This window comes from Oryzias latipes, chromosome 12 (assembly GCF_053564925.1).
Source record: "Oryzias latipes strain Hd-rR chromosome 12, Olatipes_Hd-rR_3.1".
NCBI lineage: Eukaryota > Metazoa > Chordata > Actinopteri > Beloniformes > Adrianichthyidae > Oryzias > Oryzias latipes.
This window is the reverse complement of record NC_136248.1, coordinates 8,229,172-8,245,408: the sequence shown is the minus strand read 5'-3', so window position 1 is coordinate 8,245,408 and position 16,237 is coordinate 8,229,172. Positions and strand designations below refer to the sequence as shown.

Sequence of the window (16,237 nt, the reverse complement as noted above, 5' to 3'; positions counted from 1 at the left end):
AGGGGTGCTGCAGGTTTTTGGGTTGTCTGGGACCTTAGAGGGTCATAGAGACGCGTGGCTGCACCTTAACCCTTGTGCTATCTTGGATGACCCCACCCTTACATTGACGTGTTCTTCCTACCATGACAAAGGTGGATAAAGGTGGAAAGATTTCATGTAAGCCATGGACACCAGTGAAGATCACAAATCATTGAAGAAAAAAAGTTCAGAGCACTGTCTACTGGGTCTAGATGACCCAACTCCCAATGGTAAAGTGCCTAGGATAGCACAAGGGTTACAGGAAGCGCAGGTGAGTCTTGCACCTCCCTTGAGGCTCTTATGGTCACCTCAAAGTACGTCAGGATAATGAAAAGTACCAGTTTCTTGTGAGTTTAATATGAAGTATTCATAAGGACAATGTAAGTTGCTTGCACTTGTACGGTGCCCAAAAATCACAATATAGTTGTCAATAGGGTCAATAGATACTTACTGATCCCGCACGCATGGGGTGTGCAAGTGATACTTAAGTGCCCAAAGGATGACCATAGGATGCCCACAAAAACTACACTGTCTAATTTCCTTATCTCTAGCAGTCAGGGGGTATATAAAAAGCGCACACTTTTCATTAGAACAGACCTATTGGGTCCCTTGAGCAGTGTGCAAGATTTGGTGGTGTCAAGAAAATGATAAATCCGTACAATAACTGATTTCATCCTTACTGTGTGTGTATAAATGTTCACTACGTCCTGTCAACCGCAGCATGCCCGGAGAAAAATTGTGGATGAACATTTTCGCCCTCACTGAGTGGTGTACGCCCTTGATATTTCATGCATGGTCTAAATTCAGGTGCCCTATACAGGTTTAGCCATGTTTTGCTAGCAGACAGACCATATCCAACCATAAGGGCTGTTGTGATGATGGCTGGCCCATATTAATAGAGGGTTACTTCTAAAGCCTGGCAGAGTAAATCAAAACTAAAGCTATCTTTTGGATACAGAGACACTATTTGCTATATTTTTCTGCAGTTTCAGATCAACCTTTTCCACCTTGGCTTCTTTTACACAGTGAAGTTTTATGAGTTTATGTGCCTCTGAATATACACTGAACAACAGTTTCTTTAAAAATAAACATGTTTTTTCTGCAGGCGACTGGCCAGTAAAACCATTCAAGTTACTTAGTTTTATTATCAAAGCTGTTTTTTGTAGCATAAATAAAAAAACACACTAAAGCTACATTTCTGCTGCTTACTGATATAAACATTCTCTAAAAGAATATACTACTCTGCAGTCCTTTCCATCCAATAACACATTCCTTGAGCTTATTGATAAATCCAGGAAGTTGTTGTATCACTCCATGTCATGATCTGCCCTCAGAACTCTGGAATTTGGTCATCCTTCACTTTTCATAGCCTCTATGCTCTGGCTCTTCCCTTCATTGACTGCATCTGTGACCTGCTGTGTCATTCTCCTGTCTCCTGGCCAGTTTGCTATGCCCAGGTCCCATGCATTTGTATGATACAAACTTGTTTTTTAAGTAATCAAGTTTGTGGATCCAGTTGCTGGATTTGATGAATCTCTTTTTATTCACTTGCACCCAATCTTGATAAACACATGATATTGGAGAACATAAACTCAACCTTGGACTTGTCTACCTTCCAGCTGCACTAACTGTTGTGCATCTAAGATTTTTATACTGCTTCTTTGTGACATTTCTCCAATCTTCCAACAGGTTCTATTTTCATTTATTCTGCTGAATCTGTCCTGTTTGGGTGGACTAATTTCCTCTCAAGACATCCTAAAAAGTATGGCAGAAGCATTTAAAATTTCACCAACCATGTACTGAAACTTGGTTCATTCCATTTGGCTTGCTTGTTTGAAGTTAGTTTTTTGCTGAAGTATTGTCCGTCTATTAAAAAAGTTTTGTATTAGTAGTAAGAGATTTGTTTGAGATTATTGTTATTGTTATTATGAAGTGCCTGCATGCTCATCATTTTATTTGTAACCCTTCTATCTTAGGCACTTTAACATTGGGAGTTGGGTCATCTAGACCCACTAGACAATGCACTGAACCTTTTTTCTTCAATGATTTGTGATCTTCACTGGTGTCCATGGATTACATGAAATCTTTCCACCTTTATCCACTTTTGTCATGGTAGGAATAACACGTCCAAGTAAGGGTGGGTTCATCTAAGATAGCACAACCCGTGTGGTCAGTGCTTTTTTGTGGCGGAACGGAGCTGGAAGAAGCCAGGGTTAGGAGTAGAAGGCTAACACGTGCTAACAACATTTAGCCTTGGATGAACAGAAAATCCATGCGGGAAATGCCGCAATCTGCATCTTGGCTGCATGTAAATACATGAAAATAACATCAGCCTTTATTTTGTCGCGACACGACTGGAAACACAAATCCATGTGATTGTTTGAATGGTTTCTAAGGGCTGGGGGGGATTTCTGCTTTGAAAACCTCACACACTGCCCCAAAGCCGGCGTGTGCTCTGCTCTGAGACACAGTTCTATCGGGAGACACGGTTGTCCTGAGTTCGTCAGCTCGGTCACCTACAGCTGCGGAACGGATTGCGGTCCAAAGCCTCCCACACATTTCGCACACGTTACAAAGCCTCCTTCCCTCCCCTCAAACACAGAGCTATAAGTCTAGCTTCTCTGCTCAGAGACACAGTTCGCTCGGTCCACCGACAGCTGAGCCCGGACCGCGCAGGGTTCAGATATCGGGGGTCCGCGGATCACCTGGTCGGTCCTGTTTGCGCTCCAAAGCCTTCTCTAGAGCGAAACACCTCCTATGCATGACGTAAACCAGAGTAATAGTGACCCACGATCGGAATGAACTGTTTACATGCACAACGATCAGATCAATACTCGGGATAATCCACCTATCTCGATCAGAAAAAAATCTGATCCGAACAAGTCCGATCGGGGCAGAGTATTCTGAACGGCGTGTTTACATGACACATTTTTTTCCAATCGGGCGTTCTTTCCGATTACTTTTGTCCATTTAAACGCAGCTAGTGAGAAACTAAAAAAGGCGATTGATGCAAGAGCGCTAACCACTGCTCCACCGTTCAGCCGTGCAGGTGGGAATCAAACCTGCAATATCCCGATCAGGGGTCGACCGCCCTACCACTGCACCACGGCTGCCCCAGTAAAAGGCTGTTGATTCGTTGATTTGTAAAGAAGAAAAAGTAAAAAATTGTAAATTTTAACTTGGTCATTGTAGATCAATGCACGTGTTTGTACGTGTGCATGACATTTCACATACAGACAAAGCATTTTTACAGACACACATGTTTCTTTTTATGGTTACAAAACTTTTTTACAGAAACACAAATTTTGTTTACAGGTACAAAGTCACACAAGTTTTACTACAAGTATAAAACTTTTTAATAGAAGGACAAGACTTTAGCAACAAATTTAACTTCACATGCTTGGCTAAACATATTTCAAGATTTCCTGACATCAAAATGTCTTTAAAGACCCACTCTGATGAAATTCGCATTTTTTTTTTTTATTCTTTTTATTTGGGTAGTGGAAACAGTCAAACATGAAAAATAGAACATCAAGATGTTTACAAACCCATATTTTCTTTTTAACATCACAACCTAACATAAACAGGCAGCAGTTTAAAAAATAAAATAATAAAAATAAATAAATAAAAAGAACAAATCACTAATCAACCTTCATCACCAGCGGCAAAAGACTATTACAGGGGTTTTTTTTTTGTATTTTTTTCACATTTCACCAGAACAGAGTTCAATCCAAAGAAAGATTAGTCTTATCCAGAACTGGTTGCCAGACTTTGTTGAACTCCTCAATGTTGTCATGAAGGGTATGCGTTAATCTTTCCAGAGGAAGAATCCTCAGTACCTATGTGTACCAGTCCTCCATGGTCGGAACGTCCTTGGAAATCCAGAATTTCAGAATAGTTTTTCTTGCTACAAACAGAAGAATTTCAACCAGCTTGGCGTTGTGTTTGTACCTAGTGCCATTCACTTTAGTGCCAAGAACACACTGAAAGGTTGAGAGTTCCACACCATATCCCAACAGTAGTTTCACCTCCTTCTTAATTTCAATCCAGTATTTTTGTATCCCACTACATTTCCACAGCATGTGTGCATATGTACCTATTTCACTGTTACACTTGCAGCAGAAGGGAGAGTCTAAGCCCAGCTTGCTCCTCAACAATGGTGTAAAATGGAGCCTGTGTGATATTTTAAATTGTGTTTCTCTATGTGAGTTTGAGGTTAAGAGTTTTAGCGTGTTCTCTATCAGATGGGTCCACTCATTGTCACTTATTTCTTTTCCTAAGTCAGTCTGCCACTGTCTTTTGAGGTAATCTGTAGAATGTGTAATGTTCGAAGAAAAGTTTCAGTAAATGTGGGAGATAAATCTTGTAGGTTGGGGTTGTGTAAGAATGCGCTTAAAAAATGTGAGTTTGGGGGGATGTTTTGGTTTGGGTATGTAATGTCTGATCTTCAAGTACCGAAAGAAGTGGGACTGGGGCAGAGAATATTTATTCTTTAAGGCTTCGAAGGATTCCAATGCATTCCCACCATAGAGTTTGGCAAGCTGGTCTAAGCCCTTTTCATGCCAGAGTTTGAAGCCAATGTCTTGACATGATGGGATGAAATCTGGGTTCCTAAATGTGGGGGCTAATACAGAAAAGTGTTTTTTTTAGTTTAAAGAAAAGTAACATTTTGTACCATGTATTCAAAGTGTTGGAGACAATAAAGTTGTTTTGTACTTCTAATTTAACCTTATTGTAACATATAAAGGGACAATACTTTAATGTTACAATTCCACAATTGCGTTTTTGTGTTTTTAACATTATGTTGTAATGTTAAAAAAATAATGTTATGTAGCAATTTCTTAAGGAGGACATATACTATGGAGGTCATGTACTAACCCTTTAAATGTGACCTGCATCACCTAAATAACACACGCTCTTTGACATATCATGAGTCTTTGACATTTTACTTGATTAACCTGAAACAGCTGATTCTGACGTGCAGAAAAGTGGCTTTTCCTATTGGCTTTGCACCCATATGCAACACATCACTAACGTAAAGTGTTGCTTATTGGCGCAAAGCCACTTTTCTCTGCAACAAAATCAGCCGATTCACGTTGCGTAAGCACTTCACTACTATAAAGTGTTGTATGTTTGCGCAAGGAATAATGTTAACTTTGTAAACAGTTAAAGGTTTATAGTAATCGAAAGAATGTAAATACTATGGTATTTATTTATTTAAATCATCGTGAATCAGGAGCAGATGAAAACAAGGCTGTTTGAAAAAGAACTTATTTGTGATGTAGAAAATAGACTTTGCCGCCCCCCCCCTTCTTGCAGCTCAAAACAGCTGGATAGCTCCAACATTATTTACCATTTTTGTTACAGCGCTAATATTAGCTTGGGGTTGTGAGGGGCTGTAAACTAGTGGGAGAGAGTGTAAAGAGGTAGGTGACAGGAAGTGGGGTTGCCAATGATTTCCCCCACAACTCAGAGGTGAATTTCGCTTAGCTGAAACTATGTCTTAGAAAACAGCACAGTTTTTTTGATTGCAGCTAAAAAACAGCATATCCGTAATTAAATGGTAAATGGCGTATACTTATATAGCACTTTTCTACCTGCAAGGCCCAAAGCGCTTTACAGTCACAGACCCATTCACCCAGTCACACACACATTCACACACTGATGGCGGCTCCACTGCCGAACACTGGTGCCAACCTACCACCAGAGGCAAGGTGGGGTTCAGTGTCTTACCCAAGGACACATCGACTCATGGGCATGCAAGGCGGGAATCAAACCTGCAATCTTACGATCATGGGTTGACCGCTTTGAAAGGTACGCTTTGAAAATAGATCAAAAGATGATCTGAGGCAGAGTTAAAAAAGAAATGACCAAAAAACGTAATCATGCAACACTCAGAATGAAACCAGTTTGGGTTTGAAAAATCAGGCATTCTTTCTTGGTAAAATAGTTGACAAACTGTGATGATAGGTCCAACTTTTGAGACATATAGCTATTGATAGCTATATGCCATTTATATTTATTCATCCATCCATCCAGTTTCTGCACCTGCTATATCCCTTTCGAGGTCACGGGGTTGCTGGAGCCTATCCCAGCTTCAGGCGAAGGCGGGGTACACCCGGGACAAGACGCCAATCTGTCGCGGGGGACACAAGCGCTCCAGCACACACTCACACATGCACACCTAGTGACACTTTAAAGTAACACATTCACCTATGAAGCATGTTTCTGGACTGTGGGAGGAAGCTGGAGTGCCAGGAGAAAACACGCTTGCACGGGGGGAACATGCAAACTCCACACAGAAAGGCCCCAGCTGGGATTAAAACCATGGCCTTCTCACTGTGAGGAGAAGGTGATATTAACCATCTAAAACATGTATCCCCCAATTATTTTTTTTCTTCATCAATTCTTTATAAATACTTGTGCAATCTTTGTTACCAATCTTGCTCTTCCATCGTTCATTGCCTGAAGTATCGTTTACATTTTTAAACCCGTTGAATAGGGCAGTTTAAAAAAGTCAAAATACTTGACTCACATGATCCCAAGTAAAAATGACAATTAGCCAAGCAGCAGCTATTTAATAACCTTCTTATTCATGGAGGGAGGGTGCGGTGTGACTGCAGCAGACTTGGGCAGTGGTGAGAAGGTGATTACAACTGCCACTCACGCTTCAGTGCAGACGCTTGTTTACAATTGTGAGAAACAGGTAAGCATCACATTAGCAATGATTTGTCAACTGACACTGTGTGAAGGAGAATTCTGGGTCAGTAAACGCTGTGCAGTGATTTAAGCTAATGGGGCCTAATTTAAGGATTAAACGTGAAGTGGGAGCTGGAATGACAGCAAAGATAATTAACGCAGTGTGATTCTTATCTTGGAGAGTTTAAATACAGTAGCAGGAATGCACTGGGCATTTGTGCAGATGCATTTTGGAGCAAGAGATAAATATAGTAAACATGTTTATCCACACTTCACTTGTCATTAAAAATTGTCAGTTGCCCAAAGAAGTAACTGGTTTTTACTTAGCAGATGGATCAGTAATTGATTTTTCTGCTCATGCCGAGCATTTGTTATGCATTCAAGAACCTTCATGCTGGACGAGCAGGGAAGGGTTTCTTCTTCTTTTTCTTTTTGTACTGTTTACTAGCTCATGTCTGCCAGCTATAGTTGGAAGAGGCTTGGTGCAAAATGTTGAAGCAGTGCAAACTTCGCTAACTTTGGTCCAGCCTTTTTTATTTCACAGCTCTGTTCCGATATATGAAAGACTTTGTATCATAAAATTATGGCCGGGCACAAACCAGAACTATTAATTTCTCCTCCATGATCAGTTGGCTCTTCCATAAATGAAAAGGGCGCCATACATATGTCACTACCAAATCAAAGTCGCTGATTGGATAAAGTTCAACCTGGTTGAACTTTCAATGTGCCATCAATGGCTGCGCATTTTGTACATGGAGCCTGAAAACGGTCTTAAAAATGTGCGTAGGGACATGTAAACGTGAGCGTTTTTGATGCAAAAGCCTGAAATGTGCATTTGCATAGACTTTTCATTGAAAGTGGTTGCTTTACTGCGCGTTGTAGAGGGCGGTGTGAATGTAGCTTGAAAGTTTCAGATAAAATAGCACCTTATGGTTAAAGTGTTTGTGTGTTTCTTGATATTTGAGCATCAGTTGAGAATGCACAATAATGTAGAGGTCAGAATGCTCTCCTCACACTCAGAAGGCACTCCAGTTTCCAAAAATGTCCAAATATCCAAAAATGTGCTTCATCTGTCAAATGGTTGCTTTAAATTGCCCCCTAGATATGAAGTGAGTGTGTGGCCCTGCGATGGACTGGCGAACCATCCAGTGTCTACCCCGCCTTTACCCAACAGTAGCTTGGATAGGCTTCCAGCCACCCCATGACCCTGAAAGGGGTTGAGCGGGTTCAGAAAATGGATGGAAAGAACATCAGTTGGACATTTGATGGGCAGTTGAAAACATTATATGGTTTTATGATATGGACGAAAATTTCTAAAAGTATCAGTATAGTAAATAAATAATTTCAAAAAGTTTATAAAACGTTTTTCAAATAATCATAATTGATGGTATTGCTGTTGTACTTTTATTTTCAAGCCATTTGTTATTTGTTGAAAAAAAATCAAACGTTGGGTATTTAATGTGTATCACAACATTAAGTTCAGCTTTGTTGGCATAAGCATTTTCCAGTCGTGTGTGTTTTTGAATGTTTTACTGACTGTAAGGCAACAGTTAACATATACAAACATTAGTAAGTCTGACTCGAGTGCTCTCATGTGCATATGTTTCTACGGTTCACATCTGAGCTTTAATTTTAAAAAGTGTGAAATCTACAAACCTCACAGGAAAAGACTCATTTTTGCATAAAGACACACATTGCTCTCATTTAACATAAAACAGCATGTTTTTTCCATGAATGCTTGTGTTTGCTTTCACTCGGAACATTACATTTTTCATATGGTTGGCTCTTCACTGTGTCCACTGAGGCATGGTCCACCTTAAAAGTGGTGTAAAACTGTAAGGGGAGTTGATAGTGCGTGTGCTGACCTGAAGGATAAAGCGTAGATTTCAGATGACGGCTCAGGACTTACTCTATAAAAGTTTCTCAGTTTTCAGATGACTTCGTTAAATTACCTTCTAAGTAGGTAAAACTAAAATATGAAGTGAAACTTAAAGGTGTTGTGACTTGTGACCTATTTATTGCACCTGTCCAACTATTCAAACAGCCAGGTCCCTTCCTGAACTAGATGGAGATTATTTAAATGTATCTGCCAAAGAAGTCTTGAAACTGCCTACTAAAGGAAAGTGAATATATGAAAGAGTATTTTTTTAAGATTTTTTTGATTTGGATAGGTCAACAGTGCTAATTTTGGGAAGTAAAAAAGGAAGAATTTTTTTTTGGAAAAATGCAAAAATGAGTGCTAAAGCTCCTGGATAATAAGTATTTAAGATGTATTGCTACCTTCAGGGATATTATAGCTAGGGTTGTAGATGAATCATTTATTACAAGATTCTATTCATCAAACCCTTTTCTGCTTTTAAATGTTAGCTAAAGTTGAGCTGACAGCTTGTGGATGAGTAGATTTATGTCTCTTATTTAACACTTGGATATTTTATACTCACAAGAAAAGGTTTTTGAAAATCCCATCCCTCTGTATTACGTGTCACATGAACATTTGGTTATATTTTACCCCACATAAATTCTTAAAAAGTAAAAATACAAGAACAATTTCCACTTTTTTTTCATGATAAACTTAGAAGCTAAACTAAAACTCCTACAGTGTTTAATTTTATCGGCGTCCATTGTTTCATGTTTTTCTCTGACTGACTTCAAAAATGGTGGATGCAATATCATTAAAATGTGTTGGACTTTCAGTCAAATCAGGAAGCACTAATTATTGGAAGATTAATTACTGTTAATTAATTAATCACTGATTAATATTTTGATTTATTTTCATTGGGTCTGATGGTTTTTAGATGACTTTTGGGCTGGAAAACCGTGACTCTATCTGGCAACACTGGCAGAGATTAAGTGATGATTCAAATAGAAAAGTGGTTCAAATGAAGCATAGAGATGCGAGGGGCTGGGAAAAAGAGGAAAAGGCAAAGAGAAAGCAAGACATTTGCTGCCAAACTTCCGAAAATGCTGGAAGACATAGAAAATACAAGAACAGAATACAAACTCTGTTTCTTTTGCCCTCTTCTGTAAAACCTGACAAATTAAAGAAAAAAAAGGAAGTCCTCAAATTTTCCTTCCAGAAAGGGGGGGATTAACAAATTAGTGCATTTATTAAATGTAAATGTTTTCCTAAAAATAATGTACTTAATATGAAATGCATTTCTTTAACATGTGACCCTTGTGCTATCCTAGGCACTTTACCATTGGGAGTTGGGTCATCTAGACCCCTGCACTAGACAGTGCTCTGAACCTTTTTTCTTCAATGATTTGTGATCTTCACTGGTGTCCATGAATTACATGAAATCTTTCCACCTTTATCCACCTTTGTCATGGTAGGGAGAACACGTCAATGTAAGGGTGGGGTCATCTAAGAAAGCACAAGGGTTAAATGTAATTTCAGTTTTTAAATTTCTACCAAAATATTTGGATTCTTGAAAATTATGTTGTCTAAAAGTTTAAATTTAAGGAAGTAATTCGATATTTCGCTATAGGTAAGTATAAAAAAAAAAAATTACAACTTCTGCAGAGGGCCCCACGTTATTGTTCGCCTGGGGCCCTAAACTGCTAAGTCCACCACTGAGTTTATTAACAGATGCCAGCCTTATTAAACTTTGCTGTAGGATATATCTTTAAAGCCCTTTCACAGGTTTCCACAAATCACCAACCTATTTTATTTAATCTTAATTTTCTGTAAAATAATTGCAACTGGTTTAAACTGTCTTTGTTTTGTGTTGGACCCAATAAAAAGTTAAGTAAATTTTCCCTTAAAGAGCCACTCCAATGAAAATTGTTTTTTAAGCTCAAAATTGGATATCTAAGTATTTCTTTATTCAAATTGTTGTAAATCAGGAGCAAATAAAATATGTAGTTGAAAAAGTTAAAGTACCATTAGCTTAACATTCATCTCTGCATTTGACCCATCCCCTTTACCAAAAGTTTGGACACGCCTTCTCATTCAAATGAATGGGAAGGTGTGTCCAAACTTTTGGTCTGTACTGTACTGTATATGGCTGGATAGCTCTGTTATTGCTCACCATTTTTGTTGCACCAGTCATTTTACTTTGGGGTTGTGATTGTGAGGGGCTGTAAGATAGCAGGAGAGAGTACAAGCAGATGGATGATGGGAAGTAGGAGCGCGTTTACTCCGTGCTCAGGGGAATTCCTAATGATCTACTGCCGTTCTGCAGTACAGGTTTTTTGATTTAGTCTAAAAACGGCATAATCATAAACAAAAGACTACTGGGAACACTTAAAAGAGTGATGATCGGAGTGGGGCTTTAAACATCAAAGTGGAGAACAACAATAAGACCCCAACTTTAGTCTCACATGACTTTTAATGTACGGAGTATAAATACTACAAAATATAATAAAACCATCAAAAAAACTATTATTGTTCTACATAATAACAATAATAATAAACCTAAATCAACAGCCTACCCATTCATTTGAATGGGAAGGTGTGTCCAAACTTTGGTTTGGTGTTGGCTTGGTGCGTGGGAACAACTGTTGCAATAAATCCACATTTCACGGACATTTTTATGATAACCCTTGTGCTATCTTAGATGACCCCACCCTCACATTGACGTGTTCTCCCTACCATGACAAAGGTGGATAAAGGTGGAAAGATTTCATGTAATCCATGGACACCAGTGAAGATCACAAATCATTGAAGAAAAAAAGTTCAGAGCACTGTCTAGTGGGTCTAGATGACCCAACTCCCAATGTTAAAGTGCCTAGGATAGCACAAGAGTTAAATGCAGATTTCTCTCTCTTTGAAGTTGTAGACTCATCTATGGTTTTCTCACTGGCTTTTTTCTGCCCAAAGAAATTTTTCAAAGACCATTGTTTTTTATTCACTCGAGGCTTTTAATTTAGCGATTGGAGCAGCCGCTTTAAGAAAGTAGCAAATGTATTTAAGACATGATGAACAACTTGACATGCATCAAGAGTCATGGACGGATGTAGTGGAGAGAATCTGGTAGTTTTCCATATAAACCTTCCTTCAGAATTTGATAATAAACAATACGGTACTAATGTACATTTATTTTTTTGTTTGTGGACCGGTACCAAGTGCCTGGGACTTGGGGACCACAGTTCCAGGGGGCATTGTTCTTAGAATGTGATGTTACAATGGTGCAGTAGCAGATCGATTTCTATTTTTATTTTATTTTATTATTATTTTTAATATTAAACATGTTTATAATTGTTCTGATACAAACCTGTTTCTTTGAGGTCCCTCTTTCTAAACTGAGTCCCACTTCAAGTTAACTCTTCAAAACCCTAATCAAACATAAATGATTAGAGATCCCCAAAGCCTCCTAAACCTTTGGTCGTCATCCTCAGCTAATCTAGGTTTCCTGACATTTAAACCAACATCCTTTGATTCAAATCCCAGCTGGGATCCTCCTGTGTGGAGTTTTTATGTTCTCCTTGTGCATGTGTGGGCTTTCTCCATGTGCCCCAGCTACCTCCCACTGTCCAAAAATATGCTTCATAGGTTAATTGTTGGCTAAATTGTCCCTAGAGGTTGATATGATGGATGGTGTGGCCCTGCTAGAGATCTATCCAGAGCATACTCCACCTTCACCCAACAGCAGCTGGGATAAGCTCCAGCAGCTCCATGACCCCAAAAGGGATACAAAGGCACAAAAATAAGTAAAGTTTCTTGACGTATTGTTTGAAAGTAAAATTCTTAACGTCTTCCCTTGCGGCAGACATCTCTGACCTAAAGGCAAAGAATCTGATTCAAGCAATGATGGAGGATCATTAATCTCTATCTACTTATGTCAATTCTTTTGGGCTACTTTTTACCTTCAAGTTTTTTTTTCCTAAAGCCACGACTTTGAAACAGACAAGGCTCCAAGATAATAAAAATACTCAAAGAAGTTAAATTATGACCTTGTGATGAATGGTAGCTATTGGCACATATTCTAAACGCCTTTCTTTAACAAGCACCATAACATTCTTCTCAGTTGGAGAGTGCTGGCCTTTTTTCTAGTGCTTTTATAACTGATGTGACTCACTGCATGTATGAAGTGAAATGTATGCCAACACATTAAATTGCTACTTAAAATTTTTTAAGTAGCAATTTAAAAATTATGAAATATATGCTTTGAAATTTTTTATTTTTATTTCAAGAACTATTTTTGCGTTTACAACACAAAAGTTTTCACATGCCTTGTCTCATCTCGCTTTCTCCCTATCTTTTATTTGGGGTTTATAAGTCTCTGCGAAAAACCAGTGTGCATCGATGCTCAATAGATCGGCGAAAATAGAATCAGAAGAATCAGAATCAGAATCAGAAAGCCTTTATTGTCATTGTTACACAAGAAACTTGTGACAACGAGATTACCGGTGCTCTCCAGCTGCTTAAACAATAAAAATAGATAATCTTCTAAAGAACAATAAGATTGTGTTTCACTGAAAATATACATATGTACAAAGCTAAATAACTATTTTAAATTGCATTATATTGCACTGGGAATTGTTAATATTGCACATTGGTTTCAGTTATTGCACGAAGTTACAGCTTTTTGTGGGATTCACATTTATTTATGAGGTTGACTGCTCTGGGGAAAAAACTGTTCTTGAGTCTATTTGTGCGAGCCTTGAGCGATCTGTACCGTCGGCCTGACGGTAGCAGTTGGAACAGGTGGTGGTTGGGATGGTGGGAGTCCTTGATGATTTGCCTGGCTCTGCTCGTATAGCGAGAGCCAGCAATGTCCTCTAGGCTGGGCAGGGGGGAGCCGGTGATTTTCTGGGCTGTGTTGATCACCCTCTGCAGCGCCTTCCTGTCTGCGGCCGAGCATCCTGCATACCAGGCTGTGATGCAGTACGTCAGGATGCTCTCGATGGTGGCTCTGTAGAAGGTCACCAGCAGCTTCTTGTCCAGGTTGTTCCTCCTGAGTATTCTCAGAAAGTGGAGACGCTGCTGGGCCTTCCCTACTGCCGCAGTGGTGTTTGCAGTCCAGGAGAGGTCCTCTGTGATCAGCACACCTAAGTAGCGGATAGAGTGAACCCTGTCCACGCTGACCCCATTTATATAAAGCGGGGGTGGGTCCACTCTCCCCTTTCTGAAGTCCAGGATTATTTCTTTGGTTTTGGTGGTGTTCAGGTGGAGGTTGTTTCCTGAACACCACTTTTCCAGTCTGCTGACTTCATCCCTGTAGAGAGTCTCATCTTCCCCTGAGATGAGCCCGACCACAGCGGTGTCATCAGCAAATTTGATGATTGTGTTGCAGGGGTGGGTCGGCGTGCAGTCCGATGTGTAGAGTGTGAAGAGGAGTGGGCTCAGTACACATCCTTGTGGTGATCCTGTGCTGATGGTGATGGTGGATGAAAGGTGGGGTCCAAGTTTAACAGATTGTGGTCTTTCTGACAGAAAGTCTTTAATCCATGAGCAGATGGGGGAAGAAAGGCCCAGGTGAAGCAGTTTCTCTGTCAGGATGTCTGGGATGATGTTGTTAAAGGCTGAGCTGAAATCCAGAAAGAGCAGCCTAGCGTAGTTCCCTGGGTGGTCCAGGTGGCTCAGGGCAGAGTGAAGAGTGGTGGAAATAGCATCATCTGTTGAGCGATTTGGTTTGTAGGCAAACTGGAGCGGGTCGAGGGTGGGTGGGAGATTATCTTTGATGTGTTTTGCTATCAGTCTTTCAAAACACTTCATGATTACAGGCGTGAGGGCGACTGGCCTGTAGTCGTTGAGGCTGTCTGCTGCTGGCTTTTTGAGAACCGGAATTATGGTGGAGGTTTTGAGGCAGGCTGGGATGCTGCACTGTTGTAGGGACTGATTAAAGATTCTGGTGAAAACGTCTGCTAACTGGTCGGCGCATGCGCTGAGTACTTTGCCTGGTACTCCATCTGGTCCCGTTGCCTTCCTGGGGTTGGCTGATTTAAGCACCCGTCGTACTTCCTGCTCCTGGAGTACTAGGGTACTGTTGGTGTGGGGTGGTGATGATTGTGGCGTGTCTGCTGGGGGCCTCTGCGTGTCAAACCTGGCAAAGAATGCATTGCATCTATATTTTGGCCCAAAAAATGTTTTAAAATGTATTTTTTAATAAACCATTGACATTTTTATCTTTATAAGACATTAGATTCACAAATAATCGTCGCAAAATGCTTATATCAATTACATTTTAACTTCACGAAATCGATGACGTCATATTCGCCGATTTAAAAAAAAGTAGCGAGCATGGTGTCCGAATTGCTTTTAAAATCCAGAGGACTACATAGTCCTGCACTATATAGTTTTTTAGTAGTTATGGAGTAGGGTGAGAATTTAGACACAGCCAGAGACACTTGATTGGTTAGAATTTGGACCAATCAGCAGGCTATTTGATGGCAGAAATGTCACGCTAAAATGAAACTTATAAACACCAAATCAAAGATGGGGAGAAAACGAGATGAGACACAACACATTTGTGAAAGCATTTGTGTTGCAAACGCCAAAATAATATTTAAAAGCAAAAAAAAGTTTTTAAAGGAAGGGCAAAGAAAGGTTTTTGAAAGCAAATATTTAATATTTTCATTTGCAATGTGAAATACTTTTGTTTTGTTCGCAATGTGTTGGCATGCAGGTTAAAACTTTCTCCCAGATAGACTGAAAAGTGCAAAATGAAACACCTTTTTATCAGGATCCTCACTGACATGTCAACAGCATGATGGCAAAAACCTCCTTCTGCACAGTTTGCAACATGATTTCCAACTTTCTGTCCAGATCAAACTCCTAAGAAAATGAGTGTCAGATAAAGTTAAAAAAAAGCTTGCTGTTTTTTTCACAAAATCTGGCAACTGGTTCATTTTGAAGGTTGAAATAAATCAATGGACTTAAATTTGCAGCTTACTTCCTAAATGTCATAAAAACAACAAAAACGGCAAATTACTTCTTAGAGATCGATGCAGGATGGTTATATAATGGGTAATAAAACATGACATTTAAAAAAGTTATTTAATTGGTTTTCTTTCTTGTTAACTTGCAACAACTAAATAAATAGAAGGGATGTTTCTAAACTGATCAGACGAATCTAAGGAAACTGCAACTAGAGAAAGAGGTTTAAGCAACCGTTTCTTACAAAACGTCTTTTTTCAAAAACTTTTTTTTTTATTCTAGCCTGTTGAAATAGATATAAATTTTAACAGCTTAGGTCATTTGACTGAAAACTTGTATTTTTGAGCTTCTTTACTTGATTGGCAGGATCAGTTTGATTGAGGAATGTCTTCAAAACTATAACTTGTGGCTAAAGTTGTGGCTTGGTTGCACTAACTGGACAAATTTTCTTTGTGTCGGAAAAGGTGCAATCACATGGCCAAAGCAGCCTCCATGGTGGTGCAGTGGTTAACACTCACAGCAAGAAAGTCCTGGTTCAAATCCTGGCTAGTACTTTTTGTTTTGAAGTTGCTCTCCTCCTGCATGCGTGGGTTTTCTCCATTCTACTTTCCCCCACACTCCAAAAATGTTTGAGGGGTAATCTGTGCCTACATAGTCCTTTAGTCCTTTAGGTGTGGGAGTGTGTCTTCAGACACAATT

General features: G+C 39.5%; 1 protein-coding gene across 1 annotated transcript in view; it reads left to right on the top strand.

The window, feature by feature from the left end:
- si:ch211-127i16.2 (putative flavin-containing monoamine oxidase A) overlaps positions 1-16,237 on the top strand; it is an 89,507-nt gene that overhangs the window by 21,407 nt on the left and 51,863 nt on the right. The gene's annotated exons all lie outside the window — the stretch shown is intronic.